This window comes from Varroa jacobsoni, unplaced genomic scaffold, assembly GCF_002532875.2.
Source record: "Varroa jacobsoni isolate VJ856 unplaced genomic scaffold, vjacob_1.0 scaffold_462, whole genome shotgun sequence".
In the NCBI taxonomy this organism is placed as follows: Eukaryota; Metazoa; Arthropoda; class Arachnida; order Mesostigmata; family Varroidae; genus Varroa; species Varroa jacobsoni.
Window position 1 is genome coordinate 343871 of NW_019213364.1, and position 23519 is coordinate 367389.

Genomic DNA, 23519 nt, shown 5'->3' on the forward strand with positions numbered 1-23519 from the left:
TTACAGAAGGATATAATTAATTCGATAAAACATTCAAATAATTTCAAACGATAAAACATTCAAAAAATATATATAATTCAAACGTGTTACTCATCATTTACTGTTGTTAGTGGGAATTTGTATCGATAGGTTACGCAAAATCGCACATGGTGGTACCACTGTTCACTTGCGGATTGTGTGCCACGAAAATATAGCAGTTCAAATGATTACTTGGAAAGAAACACTTTGCCCGACTCATAGGGAAACCTTTTCTGCTTCTTTATCAGTTGAAAGTAATCTAATCTTTGCTAAAGACGTCTTGCAATCTGAGGTCTTAAGGCTACGGTAAGATATTAAGGCTATAATATATTACGTGATAAAATTTCTATTACGAGAATAGTACCAATATGGCAAATCTTATTGATTTGGCTATGCGAAATGGGAAAGTGATAGTTCATTGACAACATGGTGATATCGACAATTGCGAGAAGCTGATTAGTTGTGAAGCGAATGAAGCTCCCAAGAGACTTCAAAGACAACTTCGAAAATCTCACTACCCTATGAATCGAATGAAGTGCACCGGCTTTTTTCAGGCTCTTACGTCAAAGACTCGAGCTCGATACTCACGGAACTGTCTCCTTAGCTTTCTACGCTTAAACTGGCATCACATCTGTGCGCCTGAGCACAAGTCGAGATAATTCTAGCTGACCTTTGTAGGTTAATGCTAATCCGCATGACCTACGCTACAGACTCTGCCAAGTCGTTTGTTACAGCTTCAGCCTAGCAAAATACTGAGCATAAACAGTATCGTGTAAAGAAAATAGTGAACTACCTTCAATTTTATAATATCGGATCGAAAGAATCGGTACGTGTGTAAACATTGCGAAATAACAACAAATTCATATTACAGTTCTGTACAGAGAATTCGAAATTAGTCTAAGCACGGTAGTACACGGCGTGTCCAGCTACGGAAAAAAACTAAGTTACAGGGTATTGTATTTGCTGCCTTATGGAAACTGGAAGATTTCGACGCCAATTTTTCGTTCGATTTAGACCCTATGCAATTAAGCTACATTGAAAATAGGCTTACTCGAACGTTCACATGTTGCATGATGTACTATCGATGTACTTGGCCAGGACAAAAAAAGGTATTCGACCTTACTTTAACAGTAGTATTCTGAAGCTCGGTAAAAGTTCAAACCTATACGAATCATTAGGGTTTAAATACCGAGCGAAAATTCCCTGCGTAGAACAACAGAACGGTGTCTGTCTGATATTTGTTCGATCATTTTTCTGCTTTACTGATTATTTTGGAGCCTTTTTGTCACTAGCTTAAGGATCGCACTGTCTGATCGGTTCTTTCGATGTCGCGTCGGTAACAATGAGCTTAGAAATTTTACCCGAATACTTAAATGTTTTCAAGGCTGGACTCCTTACAGATCAGTGTGGTTCTGTTGCGTTAAAAAAAATTTTGACAAAATGCTCGATTGCGTTTGAAAACAAAGATGACAACACATGTTGTCGATGGTCCCGATCGGATTCAATCAAGCCTGAAGGATGCAACTAGAATTGGCCAACTGATGAGGATGCCATTGTAGAGAAGCTCAGGCAAGACCTAGTAGCATATTATCATAGTCATAGGTTTATTCTCCCATAGATGTTTATGGTATCGTGCGTTCATTTATGCAACTGTCTACCGTTATTGGCTATTGCATAATAATTTGAATGATGTGCTAGTTTAAATTTGCGGTGGCATTGGGGAAGCTTTGCTTGTTCGAATAACTGAAACAGGCCAGTTTATCTTGTAGGCACCGCACTTAGGCGCGGTGCATGCGTGTCGCATAGCAGATGGATTCGGTTACCTTCAGTGTCTCTTCTCCAGATTAATCCTATCATATCCTGCTTCCCCCCGTCTCTCTCCTTCTCCCCCTCTTCCTCTCTCTCCCTCTCTCTCTCTCTCTCTCTCTCTCTATATATATATATATATATATATATACATTAAAACACCAAAACGCTGTGCCATCCTATAGGACGCAGTAATAGCATTGCTTTCTCCATAATACACATGTTATTACGAGATAATGCAATAATGAACACTATATTGCGATGCTTATAAACTGTGTTTGTTGCTGCACCTCGTTATGGCATTGGGAGTCACCCATCAATCCGGTGAATGGTGGAGCATACATCTACTGTCCTGACGAATTCACCCTCAACGCCCCCCCTGTCCCTTAACGCTAATTGTAGTACGCGCGACATGTTCGGCTAGAGGCCTGCGACGACGCCTTGAGATCAGGCACTGCGGTGATGATGAGGAATTATGAAATTATTCAGTAGAACCGACATTACTCATTCTGAGAATAAGTTAGGTAGAACTATCTTAGGATGCTGGGAGTTAAAATGGAAAGCAGCGGGCGCCATAGAGGCCGACATTCGAAAGGCCCCTTAGATAATTAACTATCAACGGGGTACAGGAGGCAATGGAATAGCAGGAACGGAGTTTTGCCTCGGTGACATTTTTCCTAAGAAGACTGATGAACATATTAAACGATGCTGATTTGCTAAACAATAAAATAGACCAGACATACAATTAGCGGCGATACGATGCAACATTACTTAGCACGAATGGGCTGGGATAATGGGGCGTAATCACAGAATGCGACTATGGGGTTACTTGCACATTAGTATAAGATAACTCTCAAAAGTTAAGCTTTGTCTCAGTGCTCTCCGCATACGTTTCTGTGTATGAATATACTGATGATGAAGCCGCCCTATTATAGTATGGCCTGATTAGCACAGGTGTATTTTCAGTGTATATTTAGTACAAGTGTTTGCATATATAATAACCTGTGTATATGAAAAATTGTAGATATAGAGTCCAGGGTGTTTACTAAGGCTAAAAAATTGCTGAATATGACCTTATTAAAAAAATTCAATATCAGGCTCTGAATTAGGACAGGCTTGACTTTGGCAACCGGTACGCCGTCAATTTGTCGCGATAATGGTGTCATTAAACAGCAGACTTTTCAGTTACCCCCTCCTTTCAAACGCCCTCTCTCCTTGGCTTTTTCTTTCTCGCTTGCATCGATTAACTGTTGAGGTTGTCGTCGTCGTCAAGCGCTGTCGACTTTTCCCAACCCTGTTTAAGCGCTGATTTTCAGACTTTGCCCCCGCTGCTCTAGTGCATCTCGTTAATACCCGACGACCGGATTGCCCGAAGGCAGTGAGTTGTTCCCGGTCCGGGACCAAATCCGACTCCAGGAAAGTCCATCGCCACAACGTCTACATAGTCCTGCCAGGGTTACTACACTGGGAGCTATGTACCCTCTTTTCGTTGGAAGTAGCTTTGCCCAAACTAAATCCCGGCTCCATCTGTATGTCATTTACCAGACGTCTGCAGTTACAGCAACAGACCAATAGTGAAAGTTAAACGTTTGACGGAGAATGACTCAGTCCACGTGATCATGGGAACTCTAGTTAGCAGCGCAGATTACGGCTTACTAGCGGCATAATAGCGGGCTATTTGCAAACTGCCTACTACTCCATTCATCGTTATCATCCCTCGTTGTTCATAATAATCGGTGTAAGTGGTTACAGGAGTAATAGAAATAATGACATCGAGACAGACACGCGACCAAACGTCGTCATGTACATTAGTCGGAGAAGGTACTGTATTCGGGAGAAAGGCTAAATAGGTCCAGGCTATTTGTAAGTTGGTCTATCGTTGTTACTGAGGTAACTTTTTCTGCCTGTTAACCTTTCCCATTATAATGTCTGCGGCTGAGTTTCCGGCTACGAATGGTAAACAGAATAGAAAGTGCTCTCTATTTCTGTTGTTACTGTTTTAAGATCATTACTTATCGGCCGACCGGCCGATCTTTTGCCTTTTTCAGACAGGCCCTGTCTTCTCTAGCTATGTTATTTCGTTACACGTTCATGCGTTGCGGCATCCGAATCTTTGCGCAGCAAAAAAATAAATGCTTCTTATTTTTTATCGGCTCTTCCATTGCTCTGTATCCAGTCTAGGCCGCAGGTTTTGTTAGAAAGCTGAGCAGCAGACGCTGAAAAACACGAGAGAGAGAGAGAGAGAGGAATCAGAACGGGCTATCTAGGCGTTGCTTCGACTATGGAACGAGCATGCCAGTTGGCTGGATGAGTATATGGGCAAAATGACTTTTGCTGTATGACCATAGAGGGCAACCTTCTCGGAATAGATGTTAGGGGTGGCTCGCTCGCGGGGGTGGTAGTGGGAACTGCTGCTAGCCATGTTGGAGACGAGGCTTTTCGGCTCCTCTGTCCTGCACTTCCCCGATCTCGGCAGTTTGAGATCTCGTCCCTCTCACGCTTACTCACTCCCTGTAACCCGAAGTGATTAAAAGCCGCCCTCAGGGCTGTTCAGCCCAGGCACCCGCTTCGCCGTCGCACAGCTGGGCATATGTCTGTGACTGCACCGTTGCTGCGGTATATGATATACTGGTGGGCTCGGATCTTCTTCTCGTAGCATGGTACGGGCTTGGGCAAGCGTGCTACCAAGCCGCGCTGTAAGGAAGCTAAGCCAGCTTCGTTACGCGGAGGGCACGTTTGGCGCCAGTCGGTGCAGCGGTACACTCGGCCCGATGCACAGCAACTGTACGCGATCTCAACAGCGTGACCGACAACGACGAATAGGACACGAGTTTCGCCAGAAGGGTGGAGGACGAGCGATGAGACCCCTCTGGAAGCGAACATCTGCCGCTAACTGAACTCCTGCTTCGTCACTCCCCCATCATCATAGTAGGGCATAAAGCAAGCGAGTTATATTCGTACGAGACAAACGAAACAGTTATAATAACATAGCCGAGTATTTTACAATGCGCTCAACTAATGAAAGTGAATAAAGCTAAGCTTAACATTAACAACTCAGACATCTTAGAGTTTTCCTTTAGAGTAGAAGATATAAAGTAAAGTACAAAGGTACATATAATGTAGTCAAGTTTAAAAGCAATTCTTGATAGTGTGGTGAAAAAATTGTGTATAGACGGTTAGGATTAAGGGATTTGACAGATGCAACTTCTAAGAAACATATCATAGCGCCTGCCGGCTCAGTGGTTTACATAATCGGGTCCCTTTACGGAATCACCACTGCTGATAGCGTTATCGCAAAGCACAATAACTGATATTTAACTTCCCATTAACAAAAGTCATTTTCAAAATCAGCCGGTTTTCGTAATCCTAACTTTGCCTACCTGGCTAAGTAATTCGTTTGCCTACGCTGAACACTCTAAAGTAACACGATTCGACGGGGGAACCTACACGAAAAACTTTCAATCTGGCCGACATGTTTTGTTGAGTAGATTTATTTGATTGAACGGCACAAGAATTATATAAGCGGTCAGGATAAATGACTCGGAATGCTAGAATTACTTAGATACCACTTATATTTCATTGCACTCTAAGGCTTTAATGCCCTCTGTTATATGTTACCGTGGCATTGTATCGTTATAATTCACTGTCGTCCTTTGAGCTTTAATTCGTTTATGCTGTCACGGTACACAAGGACACAATCCAATTGGACATGATCCGTCTCATTGAAAGAGAACTGTGTCATTTCTATCGTCGCGCTGATGATCATTGTGGTAACGGTGTTATCGCATAGTACGTACTGCCTATTGACAGCAGACATGTCGATGTTGTCGTCAGGTCCAATACCATTGGCGTATATACTTACGTGGGGAGGCGAGCGACCTCGTGTGTTGAAATCGTCGCGAGGTTGCTGAAATCTGCTACAACTGTGTGAGCCACAAATCGCACGTCATCTATTTCGACTTCGTCTGATATTGGTAACGAAAAGCCGCGATGGGTTTGCTCACTCTAAATAGAGGTGACGCTGACGATGGCAGAAGGCGGTGGTGGAAGTGGTGATGATGTGATCAGGCTCAGCGATACCAGAGGAAAGTCGTCGGATACGTTGAAACGTAGCTGAGTATTCACTCACGCACAGTCTTCTGTGAGCGGACGGAAGGATGCCCTTACCTTCTGACTGGCCGAAAGCGGCGGCAGAGCCTGCTGGCAGGATGGAGTCTCAAATGGATAGCATATCTCGACCCGACAAATTCAAATCCCGTTTTTCTACTTCGGCCAGCCTAACTGCTGTTGCAGCTGCTCCAGCAGCCGGACCCGGTGCCGTATCAAGTTGGAACCACAAGCATTGAATCAAGGTTGGAGTAGATCCTCGTCTATGTGAAGCATGATATATCCGTATCACATCGACCCCATTATTTACATACGTATGATATTGAACTAATGTCGTAAATGGATTCTACTTGATGAAGCAACCGTAAACAGAATTCGTACGTTTTTTGCTGTTGCTTTACTAGTGCTAGCTATAATGTCAGTACCAAATGACGTAGCGGAGGTCTTACGCAGGTCAAATTGATATATACTATTTATATAGGCGAGGCACTGGGCACACCTGAAAGCAATCATATGTCCACGCTAGAAGACTGGTTTTTTGTGATACTGCTGAACTTGGCCGTGGCTCTAAGCTTTCGCATCCGTCACACTTTGCTTACTTATTTCAAACAAAAAAAGAAAAACAGATTTTTTTTTATGTTTGGCTTTCGCGGAAAAACACTACTCTGTCTTGGGCTGTCCTATAACAAAGGAGCATCTTTGATCCGTACGCGTTTTTTATTTGATAAGAGTTCGGTACATCCATGTCTTATCGACTGGCCTGAAGAAATAGATAAAGCTTTTGCTCAACACGGCGTGGCCTTTCGCTACGTCTCTATGAATACGGCAAAATTCAGAGCTTCTATAAATACGTATGCTGCAATGCATCTAATTTACGATCCCTAATGCGAATTTACTCCTCACTTGTCTTCTCCCGCATCCAGTTCTGACCTAGACGTTTTTACTTTGTAGCTACGATGATGCAAAGCATTTGCCACTCAGAGATGGTGCAGAGACAGAAGTAAGCTATTATTTCATAATGAAGACGTTGAGGCGAGTCGTCTATGGAACGAGGCCTATTAAAGGGGGCGCTATATATAGAGCTGCATTATGGACCATTGTGAGGTTCTCTATGTACATATTGTTATCGCCCCGCATGCGCTTGTATCTATATCAATGTCGAACTATATGAGTTGACAAAAAGTCTTCATCTGTATTATTATAATTGGAATTAAAGAGCGCGCGAACGTGTGTTGACGCGTTCGATACATCGGCTTCATAGATACAAGGTTTCGTCGCGGTATCATTGAACGATTAATTATAACTTGTTCCAGTTTAACGAGCACGTTGGCGTTGATCTAGAAAAGAAAAAGGGAATGGTTATATGAATAGTTGTCCATTGTTATTTCTGTTAGATAATCTGTGCTTACGTAATTCGTACCGCACAGATAGATTGAAAACACCATCGTAGTCTGGGTGCCGTAATCCGGTAATTCCAGAAGTGAATATTTCAGATTATGGTGCTTACATTTCACAAACGAAGACGTTACAAACGAAGCGTTTGTATAACTCTGGCGATGACTAGCCTCTTTCTATTCGCTAAACAAATGCATAAACATGTACGCTTAGCAGTACCTACCTGCAACCACATCGTACCTTCTGTTGCGCATCGCACGCGAACCTCTCATCATCGCTCCGAGTCCCACTCCTAGGCGACTGCTAAGTTAGTAGGTTCCCATATGAAAAGAGGTTTACAAAGGACAGGCGGCGGTCAAAGAGATGGGGATGACCATGTTGTCGCAAACGTACCAACACAGCAGTCTGCTACCTTGATGTCTATACACCACTTGAGAATTGCCAACAATGGTAGCTCCAACAGCTCCGAAGCGACACTAGCTCGTGTGGCAAAGGCGTTTGCTGCTAATCCGCTTATCGAAAACACATTATGTTAATCTGCAGCTGATGATAATTACATAACGACATGACAAGGCATCGGGGCGCAGTGTCGGTCGTCGCCCGCTTATTCGTTCGTAGTCCATCGTCTGTAGTATCTCCTCGTCATCCAGTGCTTCTGCCACCTTTTTCCTTTATCTCTCAAAAGCTCTGAGCTGCTGGTCGGCCCGGCCCGGCCTGGCCTGGCCTTGCCTGGCCTGACCCGACCCGGCCCATTTCGACCCGCAACCCCCTGCTGACGAGGAACAGTGTCGATAAGTAGCCGTTGACGCCCGCAGGTCTGAGCTGCGGAGCGTCAGTAGCAGCACGCGGCTCGTCGGCTGGCAAGAGGAAGCTGCGCGCTAAACACTAAATATAATCTGTAACCTGATATGACCTGGTCCGGTAAGTACAGACTTGTCACTGACTGGTTTTGTGTGGGGTAACTGCGCGGGCACCGGTGACGGCGATTAAGCATTAAGCGTTCGATGGCCGTCAAGCCGACAATCGGCTCCCGTCATCACACATTCCCCTTAGCCCAACATCATATGAGTATATGCAGATGGCTCTTTCCACAAGCTACCCCTCTGGCCTGAGTTGTGCTATAACTAATACGTCCTAGAAAGATTATTTGTGTTTGCTTTTCTTCAACGCTAAGCTCAAAAGCGTGAATATAGTCCAATAGATAGAACAGATTAGACCTGATTGAGGGACGTTTTTCTGACAAGATTTCACTGGCTCCAAAATATAAACATGGTATGTAGGGAGCTATTTACGCGATGGGAACAATAGACGAAGACGATAATCGTTAATCTACATAAAACGTTTTAAATAGGAGAGCGAGAGATCTCATCAATTAATTGAGTCTTATTAGAGAGAGAGAGCTTCATTTCGGGACTATGTATTGATGCCATTAACAGACTATTCGAAGGAATGAAAAAGAGATGTAGCAGTTGCTGTTCTTTTGGTGACGGGGATTTGCAACTATCGAGTTTTCTAACATTTGGCGTTTGTATAAGATAATACAAATCATATAAACATATGATTTATTAGGTAAAGCCATTCGCACAAGTATGGATCTGTGATTTTCCGACCCTATTGATTACGCGACAAGTTCCCTATGACAACAGCGAACTAAATCAACGTTTCCAACGTCACATTTAGATAAAGATTGTCACGACTGGGTATCTGCCTCTACCTCGAAGTACATGTCACTCTCGGAAACACCGTCTATACTGTGATCACTATGTGTCTGAGTCGCCATGGATCGAATCTACGATTTTGCACTGCAGCTCCCTAAATCACTCTATTCACTTGAGCAATGAATCCAGGTCCGACTTCGCTTTCAACTTATTCTCGCAGGTTTGTTTCAGGCCCCCTGTAAATATTTCACCGGATAGCAGGACTATGACACACAGCGATTGTCACGCACCTTGTTCCTGAAATCGCTGAAATCGAGCACTGCGCCTGTTACCTAGAGAAAATCGGGGTTGTAAGTGTAAGGCGGGCAAAATTGCATCGAGCCATAGCGAGGGTGTGTCCTACTCGAAAATTTGATAAGTTGGCTGAAAATTTACATTTGCAAGCACCGAATCCAATTGGAACTGATAGCTCCAAACGGATCAGTATTCATTCACAATTTCACTAGCTGATTTTTGCTTGCATTTCAATTCAAGCTGTGAGTAAGTGACCCATTCTATCGAAAAATCATAAAATCAAAGTTAAGTTCATCACAAATAGGCTGCGCTGAATCAGCCAATGCTAGATGAATGGTTTTCGTGCAGTATTACACAATAGAAAATCGTACCTTTATACCTATGCTCAAGGATCAGTGCCTGTAATCATTTGCGTACCTATTTTCATCTGAAACAACGCATTTCCTAACGGCCTGGCACAAAATCCATTCGAAACGTACGATGCGCTCCGCAAAAATGATTGCGTAACAAAGCGCGTTACGATGTCTTCTATATTTGGCATACTTTTTTTTTCCTTTTGGCTTTCAGCTAGAACTTGGGCAAATATTGACCCAGCTGCTTAGCCAGCAAATTTTCGCTTCGTCTTCACCGTCAGAATCACTAATGATCTACAATATAATTTGATAGATGTTTTCTATTAGAAACTGTCTAGGTTAACTGACTGCTGTTTGTGTTATGCACGACCATAACAACGTCAGCTTTATTCTGTCCCGTCACAATCGCCATTACTAAAACTACAGGGCACTGGCACATCGATCTGACCGTCAAACAGAGGAAGCCACATGAACGTGATTTCTCTGCAACTTGCAATACGCCAATGGCTCTAAACAACTGATATATCAGAGTAGGGTCACGCCCAAACAGCACCCTCCAGGAGAACCGTAATAGAAGCTGGGGCGATGGCGGCGACCCACAACAAGCTACATTGCCATTGTTCATCGATGATGCCGTTTTTCGATATGTTCTATTTTGGCCTATTCTCTGATCATTCCGTCGTTGTTATTTTTGTTGACAAATTGGAAAAAGGCATTGTCCAATCACCGGGAGATATACGATGGCAAAGCCGACAGGTTGGATAACGATTTTGGGTGATTAGTACCGTTTTTCCCCTGAAGACCTAAGTCATCTGGACCCGCTTCTGCCAAAATTCAAAGAAATTTTCTGTTTTCAACGCAGATAAATGACAAAACTCAGATCTATGTGAGCGTTCGACTAAGCTGCCATTTTGTGTTATACTGTAATTAGTCGCTTTCCTTTAGCATTAGCCCGCCAACTAAATTGTCGAATAAGAAAGGCTACCAATTAGAGTAATAAACGCATACCCGCAGGAGTCTTCAATGGTCTCACAAGATGTAGCAACAATTCCTCATTACATACTGACGACTCTAGCGGACAAGCTAGGTGAAAGACTCACACCCAAAAGCTATGGATTCGTTGTCCTGGGTTCACTATTAGGAAGTGAAAAGGATCACTTCGTAACGTGAATTTACGTGAAGGTTTGTTGATTTTAAAGAAGTTTGTCACTTTAAAATCGTAAGACGTAATCTAATAATTTGAGTAGTGCCTAGATTTTACTAAGTTAACATATGCTAGGCAATAATATTTCATGACAGACAAATGTTTACCTTTCTTTTACTTTATAACTACGCCCGGCTGTGAAGCATACGATGTATATTTCAGGGTTTACTTACAGAACTTCTGAGATTATCTCGAATTAATTGAAATATGTACTTTTTCTTTGAAGCTCTTTGTCAAATGCTCGATCTTTTCAATCACTGGTGAACATATAGCATGGTGAAGTCATCGTTGCTGATACTTATGTTTGGAGAGGGCTAGTACTTATTGAAGTTAGATCCTTAGGTCCCTTGATTGAGCCAAGCCATGGCATCAGAACAAGTTTTGCTTCGATACTATGGCTTTCGAATTAATTATATCTTCTATTTGTTCTTTTCGAAACAACCTACAAATACTTTGATCTAGATGCACCCAGATTGTTTCGTGGTTGATGATATCAAAAAACTATGTTAAAATTTAGAAAGCTGTGCATAAAAATTTCTAGAAATTTTCATTTTCTAGTAATGTCTTCCTCTCAATTAGCACTGAACGAAACACTCGAAGGGCATACAAAACTTATCCCTAAAAACCTTGTACAGTTTAGACTATTGCAGATGCACCAGAAACATGCAGCTGGTTATATTCGAGTGTTTGTGACACCAGCATCCTCAGTAGAAAGGTCTTGGGGCAATTCGAATGTATATGCGTGGTTCGGGCTTATTGTCCTCATCATCATAACCTCATCTCGATAACCGGCCTCCTCAGGTTACGGGCTGTAATATCATTTTCACTTTGTGGTACTTGAACATTAAAAACTGTGGACACTTACCATCATTCTGCGTTCTCATGCCAGAGTCAGGGGAATGAGTCGGGAGCCATGTCTTGGCTTGCTCCGTTACTGGTCGCCATTGAAGCACTACAGCTAGGCAATGTTTCCGTTTGCTTGTGTGAATATGACACTTACAAAAGGACCCGCCGCTGAAGTACTAACACCACGCGGCGGCGAGGCGGAGCGGTGCGTAAATGATTTTTAAATCCCTCCCTAGAGGTGGCGAGCGGCGGCCAGGAGCGAATTTCTTCGATGCGGATTCAGTTCTTCACGCAGACGACACCGTCCTCCCGTTCCTTGCACCTCTACATTTCTTTAGCAGGTGCTAGCGGCTCCCTGCTCTGGCCAGCTGTGACTGCCGTTCGTACCATTATATCCCAGGGGTACCGCACACGGCGAGTACCTCCACAGGCGGCAACGGACGGAAGACCGGGAAGACAGCCAGAGACTGGCGAGTGGCGGCTAGGTGTCTCATCAAAAAAGTCATTTCACGATGCCAGCAGTCGGCAGTCAACAGAGCCAACAGCCAGCGTCGCTTACACGAGCTTGGCCATCGGCACCTACATGCACAGGCGCACACGCACACACTGACACATAGCACATTTTCAGCCCCTTTTTCCCCTTTTTTTCGGCTGGATGGGCGGATAGCGAGCGGCGACTCGCTCATCGAGCCCGACGCCGTTTCCCTCACTGCACTTCGCGCTCTCGTAAGCAGCTCCCTTTAGCCCAAATCTCGTGCCTGGGCAGGGATTCAAGAAAACCTCTTGACTAGAGCAGACAGGTACCCAACGATGACGACGATCTAAGCGCCGGCAAGCTCAGTACGTTTGCAAAGAGGTGGGGCCTGAGAAGAAATGAGGAGACGTACCAGTGTGAACTGCGACTGCTACGGGCATCGAGGGGAGCAGACAAAAAAAAGGGGAAAGAATTATTTTGAAATTTCGTAGTCACGCTTAACGGATTGCGCTTTACACACGGAGCTCAGCACAGAGCTGCGAGCATGAAGAGGTGGCGCGTTTTGGAATGGGCCTTCAATGAAAAGATGGTGCCAGGAACAGGGGGCAAGGGGAGATTGCAAGAGGGCGGCGAAGACAAGAGACAGGGGGATAGAGAAACTCAAGTTTCTTGAAGCTTTTAAGATGCATGGAAGGATGATCTCTGTTAGAAGACGACTGGGCAAAAGCGGGCGGGGCAGCTACGGGCGACGGAACTCTGTGGGGCTGCGAAGAGCGGCGTGAACATAGCTATGGGATGAGAATCTCGAAGAAGGAAAAGGAAACAGGTGGGGCCAATGGGATAGCCGGCGACAGTAGGGGAAGCACAAATCCCAAAAAGTACTCAGAAAAACGACGTTCGTTGGTCCGCTCGCTCACTCACTCGTTCGTTACTTCACTTACGCCAGTTAAGGTACGAGGTAGCAGAGAAGCGCTTGCAGTCTAGCCCATAAGACCAGCCGTAGCGGCTACGCCAGCGGTGCTAACAAGTGACGGCGCGGCTCGCTGTGCAAATCGTCTGACGAACAGCGTACATCGGAGCACCGGGCGAAAATGCGGAGATGATGAGGGTGAAAGGGGTAGCTTTGATTCACTACCGCCGGATGAAGGTGTTAAAAGCCGAAATAAATCATCTTTGTATGACTGACTGATTGACTGACTGACTGAGTGTTGACTGGCGTGCTGTTTGATTCATTGCGCTAACTCTCTCCTTTCGTAGAAGCAATTGCTGACGATCGCCTCAAACATCATCAGCCGTTGCCGCTTCTGTTGCTGTTTCATTTTTTTCGAACATGTAAAAAGGTGAGGAATTAAGAAAGTAGATACATAGAAAAGATGAAATTTGATATACGGAAATGAGGTACATATGCCGCGATGATGAAGGAGGACCTCATTATCTAGTTGAAATTCGTGGCAGCAGTGGCAAGAAAATATGAACATATTGACTTCAGTAAAACTGACAAGTTTTATATTAGTTTTTATATACCAGAGAATCCACTACATTTTCGGTAAGCGTTTCAGGTTGTTTAAAGAAACTGGATTGTTTGATTTGACATATCGAAGAAAGGTTCCAGCGGCATCTGCAATTACAAAAGTGGCCATTTAGGAAGTATGCCTTAACCTGCTAGACACACTGTTACAATGAATTCAAATAAAAAAACATAAACAGGTTAGGTAACACCGAATAAAATCATTGTATGTCGAAAATGCACCTTATCGTCTACGAAGTAAGCAGAACAAAAAGATTATAGAAACGTATTTATTGATAAAGTAAACGTCAAGAAAAGGCACACATAAAGGTAAAAGGGCGTTGTGCTTCGCTACGTAACTCCCATATTTATCTTGAAAGTAATTTCATAACGTAAGAAGTTTGTTTGTTGTACTATATACCTACAAGCATGTAAGCACTGCCCATCGAATGTGTAATATCGAGATGCCGAAACGCGGTCACTGCCAGCTACAAGAAACTAACTTAAAGCGATTTGTTTTATTGATAACTATTCACCTTTACAAAGGCAACCTCATATTGACAACGGAAACGTTCTCGTTATGCGATGTTTGGGGACATCTGCAACGGCCATTGCCACGGATTCAGCATTTCCTACCTCATAAATGTACGGCAATTTATAAGCCAGAGATTGTTACGGCCGCTTGGACTGCTAAATTTCTGGCCAAAAAAGCCGTCGTGAGCATATATATATAGGGCTCAAGTTTCGCAAGATCTATCAGTAAATCCATACCGCTTGTCGTGTTCGGCCATACGGTTTTTGCCCCGATTTTGTTGGACTCTGGCGAGTAAGCTTTTGACAATTTAAGAAACTTCTTTCCATCGCTTTTGGAAACTCTTATGCTTTCGACTCGCAAGAGATTTGGCGGTTAGTTAGGCACCAAGGTTGCCTATTAAGAAGGTGTCGTCTAGGTGCTTGACTGGTTAACTGGTCAGCCATTAGCTGGGCGAAAGCCGGTCCGGAATGAAACTAAGCGCTGACTACTTCGGGGGTCCATGGTTTCCTACCTTACGATCGAGAAAATCCACCACGGCCGAAAATGAATGGATTTCATTTTGAAGTTCGCCCCCGTTCTGCCCGCTTTGACTGCAAATGTTTGTGTGTTTCTCTCAGAGCGTGTGTGTGTGTGTGCGTGTGTCTGTGGATACCACCAGCACCCGCTGCAGCGGCGGTCTTAGTCGTAGCAGCAGAGAGGGGGGGGGATGGAGGCAACGCTTGACCAATAGACACATATTTAAACACACACAAACCTTGCTGACCACACCATGAACTGCCGCGGCGCGAGTAGCACCGAATTCGTTCAGCGGAACGGTGGACGGACCCCAAGCCGTCGCCCAGTCTGCTTCTGGGCCAACAGCTTCCTGACTGGTGGAAAGCCAGTGGTAGCACATTCATTATGATTATTTTCTTCAAGTAACGACACTCATACATACCGCTCCCTTTTACTTCCTAAATGATCCCGCTGGGTTTATTGGGCCATACGCATAGATAGGTACCTGAAAAGCAGAGCGCTGCACGAGGCGAAATCGACCGCGGGAGAAAACGAGAGGCGAGATGTGGATACCCGGTGCAATGACGCGCTTATTTGAAAACTTCTGGAAACGATATTTCTTGGGGGGGTGCACGCACGGCTGCGAATGAAGATCCGCTCGCCTGACTGCTTCAGCCATCTGCGTTTGAGCGGTTTTCCCTCCCTGCGGTCTAGAAGCGTAGTTGTCAGACCAGCCAATTTTCAAAGCGACCGCATGCTTGAGATCACTTAACTATGGCTATTAACAGGATCCATTTTAAAATGACACTTTTTGACTCTATCATCCGAAAAAATCCGAATTTTGGCACAAACTGAAATCAAGTAGCTTGTCGTTCGGCAGCAGTAGAACATACTTAGGCCAAGTTTGGCCTTGGATAATTTTTGGCAACGTATGCCCGCAAATTGAACGAGAAAAAGAGAGAGAGATATTATCGTAGGCAGTGAGACAAGCGGGACGAACACAGTGGGCGCCGTGCGGGTTAGATCTTTCATATATATGATCATGTCAAATTACTCGCAGTTTGTTCGCGTACTCTCTTTTTGTGTTTCCTGCGATAACGGATATTTGTACGAGTAGAATATAAGTGACCATAAGCATGATCATGTCATTAAGAGTGTCCAACAATTCGTCATATCCCCTTTAACAGTTCCGTGTCTGATGAACGTGGGCCCTTGTTTTCCCGATTCTCGTCCTACACTATTTCGTCGCTGTTTACTCTGTTATTTGTGTAACTGTAGCAGCACACACAACTCTGTAAGGTAGTCAAATATCCCTAACCCCTCACCCCATTTCATTTCGCCCGCATATAGAAAACACAGGCAGGCAGAAATCGCTGCAGCGGAGCAACATAGTTTACTTTGCCGTTGTCTGAAGCAGTGCACTGTGTATCTGTGCATCACCGCTGTGCGTTCGCTGTAAGGAACGGTTAGGTCGGAATACTACGAGTGCGATCAACACCGACACGCGAGTACTACTCGTACCGGAAGAACCAATAGGAGCGCGGGCTCTACTTGCTTCATAAGGAGAACTGGCGGGAAAGCGCTCTGAGGGGCAAGCTAAATTGTCCAAATCGCTTGCTGTTGGTACAACCAACCCGTCGAAGTCTGCCCAGTTTCGACGTCCTCGCCTCTTAGTCCTAAGAGTGCTCTTCTCTCAATAAGTACGGGTTGCTTGGGGGAAGAACACACATTCGCGCACAGGCTATTATTGTGTTGGTTTCTATATTGTATGGCGACAGTAGTGGACTCCGGCCAGACAGTCTACCCTATATGAATTCAGCGACGGGCTAGTACTGCTATTACGGTCAGAGTCGCCTGTGTCTGACCAATAGACTATGTATGTACTTACAGAGCGTGCGCTTTCGATGAACAAGGGCCGATTGATTGCAAAGCGGAAGTGAGCGCCACACGCCAATTTCCGCCAGTGCCAGAGCCCCGGCCGTCCTTTCCTGCATTACTCTTCGGCCCCCCTTACATCTAAGTTCCGACAGGGTTTTGGAAATGCTACGTCACGGGCAACGGAGTTTCCCAATCTGCTGCGGCGTGCCGCTGTTGCAGCGCGCGCTCCCAGATTTCTAGTCGTATTATACTCCGCTCGCTAGACTATTATCATTGTTTTCCTTCAGCTGGACATTTAGGCGGTACTCGGCCGCTCTCTCGAAACGTCCGAGGGCTCAGGGATCACCTAATAGACGTATAGACTATCCGGTAATGATTGTATTTGCAACTTGATTACAGCAAAATAACATAAAGATCTGTTATTCTTTACAGTGATCTGAACGTGGCTGCTGCAAGGAGGAAATACGTCGCCTTCCAAGTTAAGGGGAATGATACGGGAGTGGGGACACACAAGGCATCTAACTAGTATAGATTAATTCACGGTGAGCATTCGTCTTAACTTATTTAAGAAAAGGTACGATTGTTATTGATTGGAATTACCTTGAAAAAAGTTGAAACTATTGCCAGTGGACCCATGTTTATAAAAGACAAACGCGTGATATGATTATTGCAGTCGAGTAGAAAAAAAACTCGCCAAAAAGTACGCGATGAGTTAATGACGGAGCAACTGAAGAAAGTAGTTGTATTGGTTTTTTATTATATTTGCTGGAAACTGCCTTCACACGGCCTTAATGTTTAGGGAAGGGCCATAAGTGAAGTTGTGTCCAAACGGTTGGTGATGCTGTATAGAGTTTCCGGCTGAAAGGTAATGGAACGGAGTAATCAACCGATTTACTAAGACCTCTGAGTAGCACTCTGAAGGCATCTTTTCTTTGGCCAAGACGAATGGGGACGCAGTTAAGTAATGGTTTGATAGCGGCATACAACACGCTCTCTGTAAATGAAAATATCCACTCAGCATGCATGGAGCCGTGGGTTCAGAAATTCAGATAGGTTATTTATCGTGTTTTGGAGCTAGAATATAGATAAACTTTACAATGTCAGGAAATTAATATCAGGCTGCTAAATATTCATTGGCTTTTCAAAAATCTGAATAAGGCCCGATACTGTTGTCGGTGGTTTTATGTACGTAGAGACGTATAGGTATATTAACATTAGAGATAATGTTTCCTTTTCGAGCCGACCAGGCAGGTGATAGAAGGCATGTCGCTTCCGTCGAGGATTCGAATGAAACTGGTAAATAGTTTCAATGAAAAATCAGCCCATAATTGACATCTAAGTTGACATTAGGACAACTATAAACGGTCCTTGATATCAGTCACTGTCTAAAGGTCGTTTCAATATCTTTGTTATAATTGAAGAAACGTAGTGCATGCTCGGAAACATTGATTTTGTAATTAGCGAAGTAAAGCTAAAGGATATTGCTTTATTTGGTCATTGGTTTGCCTTATAGAGCCTATAAATATGATCAATAAGTGAGTCCGATATTGACCGGTTAAAGTTAGGTTCCAAATATGAATGATGTGACGCGCGTTAAGCAGCGTACTCAAGTTTGCGTGATCAGCTCTCATGTGCCTAACGGTGTTTACAAGAAGGCTGTACCTTCTTTCTTACTACTACTACTACTTCCGATCGAATTTAGAAAATCAGTTGGCCTTTTTTTACCTTTGCTTTTGTTATTTTTTTCTATTATTTAATGCTACTTTTCGACACTCGTAACATTAGTACGTTATCAATAAAATAATTTCGTGCGTCTCTATAGTCTAGTTGCGTAACTGTAATTAGGCCTGGTATAGGGTATAGTAAAGGTTGACAGCATCTAGCCTCTTCGACGTGGTGCAGAAGGCCCCACGGAGCCTATGACTAGTAATTGATATTATATGAACTGATGTGTATTGAGAAAACGTGTTTCTTACTGTCTAAAAGAAAGTGAGACACAGTTCCTGCTTGGCTCGGGCGACGTGTGACCAGCAGCGGGCAACCGTCCCCCGGAGCGCAAGTTCTATCATTTGATGTCTCGCATCGTGTGATTCGCTGCGATAATTAAAGATCGCCCATTATTTCACGGTGCGTTATTCTTGTCTGTGTTGAAAGCACCCGCTGCGCCATTTTTGTGCAATAGCACCCTGTCGACCTGCCCAAGGTGGTGAAATAGCAGAATAAAGATGGCTTTTAATAGATAACGTTATGTGAACAATAGACGTTACCCGATACAAAAAAAATTACGTTAGTTGGCCTCATGCTATTCACGCGGTTGGCATATATCCATTTCTCCTTTTCTATTATTGCAGAAGAAGGTTCTTTCTAGTAAATTTAAAATCTCTATTTCTTTACGATACTGTATTAACTGGCAATCGGAAACTCATTAAAAGCCCATAAAGTGAACTTTGCAAAGTGATAAGCATTGAATAAATTTACTTCTGACCACAAACGCCTACTACTAAAGCGAGGGTTTACCTTCCAGAACCGTCTGTCTACTTAGAGCGTTATGGCGGCATATTAAGCACACCTCTGTAATTGTATCGTGCACTTGTAAATTAGGATGTCATCTCGCACGTTGTTCAAGCCGGCGCTTCTACAATCCGGCGCGTCTCATGAGTCGTTCTTTCTCCTTTGGTATTGCACGTGAGCAAGGCCCGTCGCGTGCGAGGCGCGTGCCATCTGACAGCATCCACTCGACAGATTTGAGTGGTCGCAGAGTCAAGGATAGGAGTAAGAAATAGAAAAGAAATTAGGACAGAATGAGTTCGTGTCCTCTAATGTTCCCTGTAATAACTACCATAAGAACTGACAAGATTGAATAGGAAATCAACTTAAAGGATTGAGAGATTGGACGCCTTGCCTAAGTCCGAAACCTAGTTATGGGAACATTTTACTTTACTGAAGATTGAATATTGAACGCGTCTATATATGTAGACTACAATACTTGATTCTTAATGCGGCTAGAGGCTTCGAACGTCGTGAGTCGTTAAACGATTCAAGCCATCGCATGCTACGTTCCGTAAAATACATCACGCTCACAGATTTTAGGGGTTCATAAAACTGATAATAACATGGAAGACGACCAGTTTTTTTCTAACAAGTATTGCATTGTCGAGAACAATCTCGGCGATACGAAGCCTCTGTCAGCGATATGCTTAAATAATCAATCGTTAGGTTTGGATTATATGTACATTATAATAAGTGAGTCTAGCATAGTATATATATATATATATATATATATATATATATATATATATAATATAAAAATAACCATTTAGAGAGATATTGTTATGAGTAAAAAACATACAAGATAGGTACGAATAAAAGCAACTTTAACAGTAAATATAGATTTAAGGATCAGTTTGATTCGTTAAAAACTTTCCCCATTTATTACCCGTCTAAATGCTTTGCATCTTTCAATTAATTCCCAATGAAGTTCATTCCCAATATCAAGTTGAATCCGAGCCATTGATTAGAAACAACCGTCACAAAGCTACAGTTATATGTAGACGGATAATTATTTGGTGTTTATACACTATAATAGTATGCAGGTATTAATAAGCCTGTAAATGCAAGAACAAGTTGTTTAATCTAACGTGGTCTCTTTTTCGGTTCTCAAAGGATTTTCCTCTTGAGAACTGGCCTGTTACATTTATTCATTCAATTTTTAACTTCACATCGTCATCGTCGTCGTCGTCGTCGTGGTAATGGCGGCGACGCTCGAGGTCCTCGGCGTTTACTCTTCCGACACGTTTCTTTTACCCGTATTTCTCTTTGGCGTTCCGCTTGGGTGATCTGCATTTGTATAGCGTTTCCGAGGTATCATACGGCTCGGACCACGCTAACGATCCTCGACGTCACCTCCTGGGAGTTAAAGAGTTACTTTGTCGTTTAGAGAGAAACAGAGAGAAGGTGTGTGCCTAAAGCAGCCTGCTGAATCAACCGCTACGTAAACGTCAACGACAACTTGATTTAAATCTTGGTTCGTCCCGCTTGTCGCCGTCGCTGTCCGCCTGTCCCTTATCCTGCTGTCTATATAGCGTCGAGTGAATCGTTCTCCATTGTGGCAAACCACTTAACACTTACGCAGAAAATCAATTACCACCATAATCATAACGTAAGCTTGAGCGCCATTTAGGTTTGACGGGAGACGATCTTTAATGCTATCTCAACTTCACTCAGACGTGATATCTTTAAATGACCGCAATTGAATCGGGGCGCCGAAGCGTTGTGGAGGTATTGTCGATTAGGTAAATAAGTAATTAGTGTCCGACGTAATGGCGGGTAGCTTTGTACGGTATGGATAGTACCGCAACGTTCTGGGTTAATGTTAAAGCGTCGAGCCGGGTTTTGTAATTTTGTCTTTAATAACCTCTCGCTCTGCTCGATGAGTGGCCAGCGTGCAACAAACGTTTATATTGATAAAACTCAATGGCTTAGCAGGAAAACAATCTAGCTATAAACTAGCTTAACAACAACGTAGAAACGAGTGAACAGACTAAACCATCTAGAAAACATTTACTATTTATAATGTTTTCTTTGTTCGAGTCTACAATGCCTCTATATATATATATATATGAATTGTATCGTCTCTATGTAAATATGTGCTTTACATAAGGGGCAAACAACTGTTTCAACAGTTTCTTCTTCTTTCTTTGCACTTTAAACACCGAACGCATCGGTCATCGCAGTAAATGCGCGAAGCACACGCATCTCTCGCATTTCACAAAGTGCCCACAGATGTACCTAGCTCATATCCATGCCTTTTCTGTACACCTTTCACCAGTCGGTCTGTCTGTACATGCATAAGCACAAACATGCATAGGCCGTTCGTGCTTTCTTTAGCATTTGATACATCCGTTACGAATTGGGCACTGTTGTGTAGCGGGAGGCTGACGGAGGCGGGGTGGCCGCGCTAGAACGACTGGCAACAACAACTAGAGAACTAAGATGGAATGGGCGGCTGGGCAGGAAGACAACAACTTGGACCCAATTTTGCTCTCTCCTCTTCAAACTGTCCGCCAGCTGAGGCCTTCTTTTTTTGGCTGAGCGGCGTTCGTAACAACACAGCTCGCTTCGAATTCATCCGAGAGAACTTCATCCACAATATGTGAGTTGGAGAAGCTATAACAAATAGTTGAATACATGATACAGTGGTATTTGTTGCTTTAGATTCATAGCGTCACTCATCTGAGTGACCACTAGACAAATAGATGACTTCACTCTGATGTTCTTGATCGGAATAAATTATTAGTTTAAATTTTCCCGTGCGCCGGAGGCCAAATATACGATGCAGGTGATAGAACATCTCTTGCGGCTATGTAATAGTTGATTGCCAGCAATGGTTTTTCTTTCGGGCCTATTATACTATGAATGCGGTTATTAGTGTAGGCAGTCGTTAGAAATAATAGAAAAATTCTAATATGTTTCATATTTTCATTGATTCTAACGTAAAACGGTCAAAAAGATTTACAGGATTTACAGACATGTTATATTCGGCGTTCGGGACTGAGTGTTCGACTAACTATACATCTATTGCCTACGTTAACGTAAATATTTTGTGGTGGCTTGAAGAACGCTGTACCTATAAAGTATGGAAAATACCGTATGGGAGTTCGGTAAACCTTAATGGACACTCTCATTTGAAGACGAAGGTCCCACCCGATTGAATTACCCAAATGAAACATTCTCGACATATTACCCAGCCCAGCGCCCTATCGTACACACCAGGTATAATAAGGTGAACTGCCCGTCTAAATAGACGTCCCTTAGGTGACCAAAAAAGTTCTTATGATGCGATATTATAGATTAAGTAATTTCGAGAACGATAGAAATCTCTGCATTTAAAAACGTTGTTATTGATGCAACGAAACGTTTCGTGTTTTGAAATAATCAGCTCGCTTGTTCTTGGTCAATCATCAAATGCTGTTTTTTTTTTTCTGTCTTTATATACATTCTTGCCATTTATTATACGCTAATTAACATGTAGCTGCTTTTCGAATGAAAGAAAATGGTTTGTGTGTTGCCATGAGATACGAATCAGCCAGTGTTCTTTGTGGGCATTTCCCAGTTAGTCGCAATTCAATAAATATCTTTTTTTATTATTCCTATTACAGAATGCATTTACTTTTCCCAAGTTTATGTATAAAATAAAGCAAAATATCCTTGTACGTTTGTCAACCTATTGACATGAAGTGAGATAGTTACCTTAGGTGAGCCCCCAGAATGTTAATTATTCCGCGAAGCTAAATGTCAGCCTATCTATAGTGACTACATTGGAACTGATATAGGACCGATTCGAGATCTTCATTGCAGTAACTGTTGTTTGCATAAGCAGACAAAAGATACTAAAACTAGTCATCCTGAGATTGTCCTTTAGTTAACAGCGTGATACTATCGGCGTCCCTATGAACCTGGCAGCAACGCGTTGAAAAACACTTAACAGGTCAGTCGTTTCTGATCCGGGCTATTGAGTTACCTGAATGTGAAGATTCATGCCGGGCAATCCATTCTTGCACGAGAAGAAGACGCGTACGTTGCGTAAAATCGTGGAGAGATTAATCAAATGCGTTCACCCCACCGGTCTTCACCGATACCAAATTATCGTGCACTGTACATAATAGTGTAGCACCTAATCTAGAGTAGGTTTCTATTAAATCCCTTTAGCCCTGTAAAAGTGTTTCAAGTTATTGCAGGTATTGTAAATCGGTCATAGTGGGGTTAATTACGAAGGCGCGCATTCACGATAAGAGAGCTTTCTATATTTTTCAAGCACATAAACAATCTACGCTTTCATACGGTATCTGCGTCTCGGCACGAAAGGGCAGCATTGCCTATTTTCAGGGCCTGTGTTAGTTCACACAACTAGTCCAGTTCGTCCGTGTGTCCGCTGATTACGGAGCTGTT

The 23519-nt window shown here is 43.4% G+C and overlaps 2 long non-coding RNA genes across 7 annotated transcripts; both read right to left on the bottom strand.

The window, feature by feature from the left end:
- Positions 1–6601: 6601 nt before the first annotated feature.
- On the bottom strand, positions 6602–12324 carry LOC111260645 (uncharacterized). Of its 6 annotated transcripts, none has more exons than XR_015311145.1 (3): positions 11701–12324; positions 7550–7629; positions 6602–7268 (listed from the first exon to the last, which is right to left on the bottom strand). It is a non-coding gene; the product is annotated as an uncharacterized LOC111260645 (long non-coding RNA). The 6 variants fall into 6 exon arrangements; XR_002680457.1 differs by having other exon boundaries at positions 7567–9290; XR_002680456.1 differs by having other exon boundaries at positions 7567–9316.
- Positions 12325–12328: 4 nt separating this feature from the next.
- On the bottom strand, positions 12329–23353 carry LOC111260646 (uncharacterized). The gene is made up of 3 exons (XR_002680459.2): positions 23092–23353; positions 13681–13774; positions 12329–13466 (listed from the first exon to the last, which is right to left on the bottom strand). It is a non-coding gene; the product is annotated as an uncharacterized LOC111260646 (long non-coding RNA).
- Between the last annotated feature and the right edge of the window lie 166 nt (positions 23354–23519).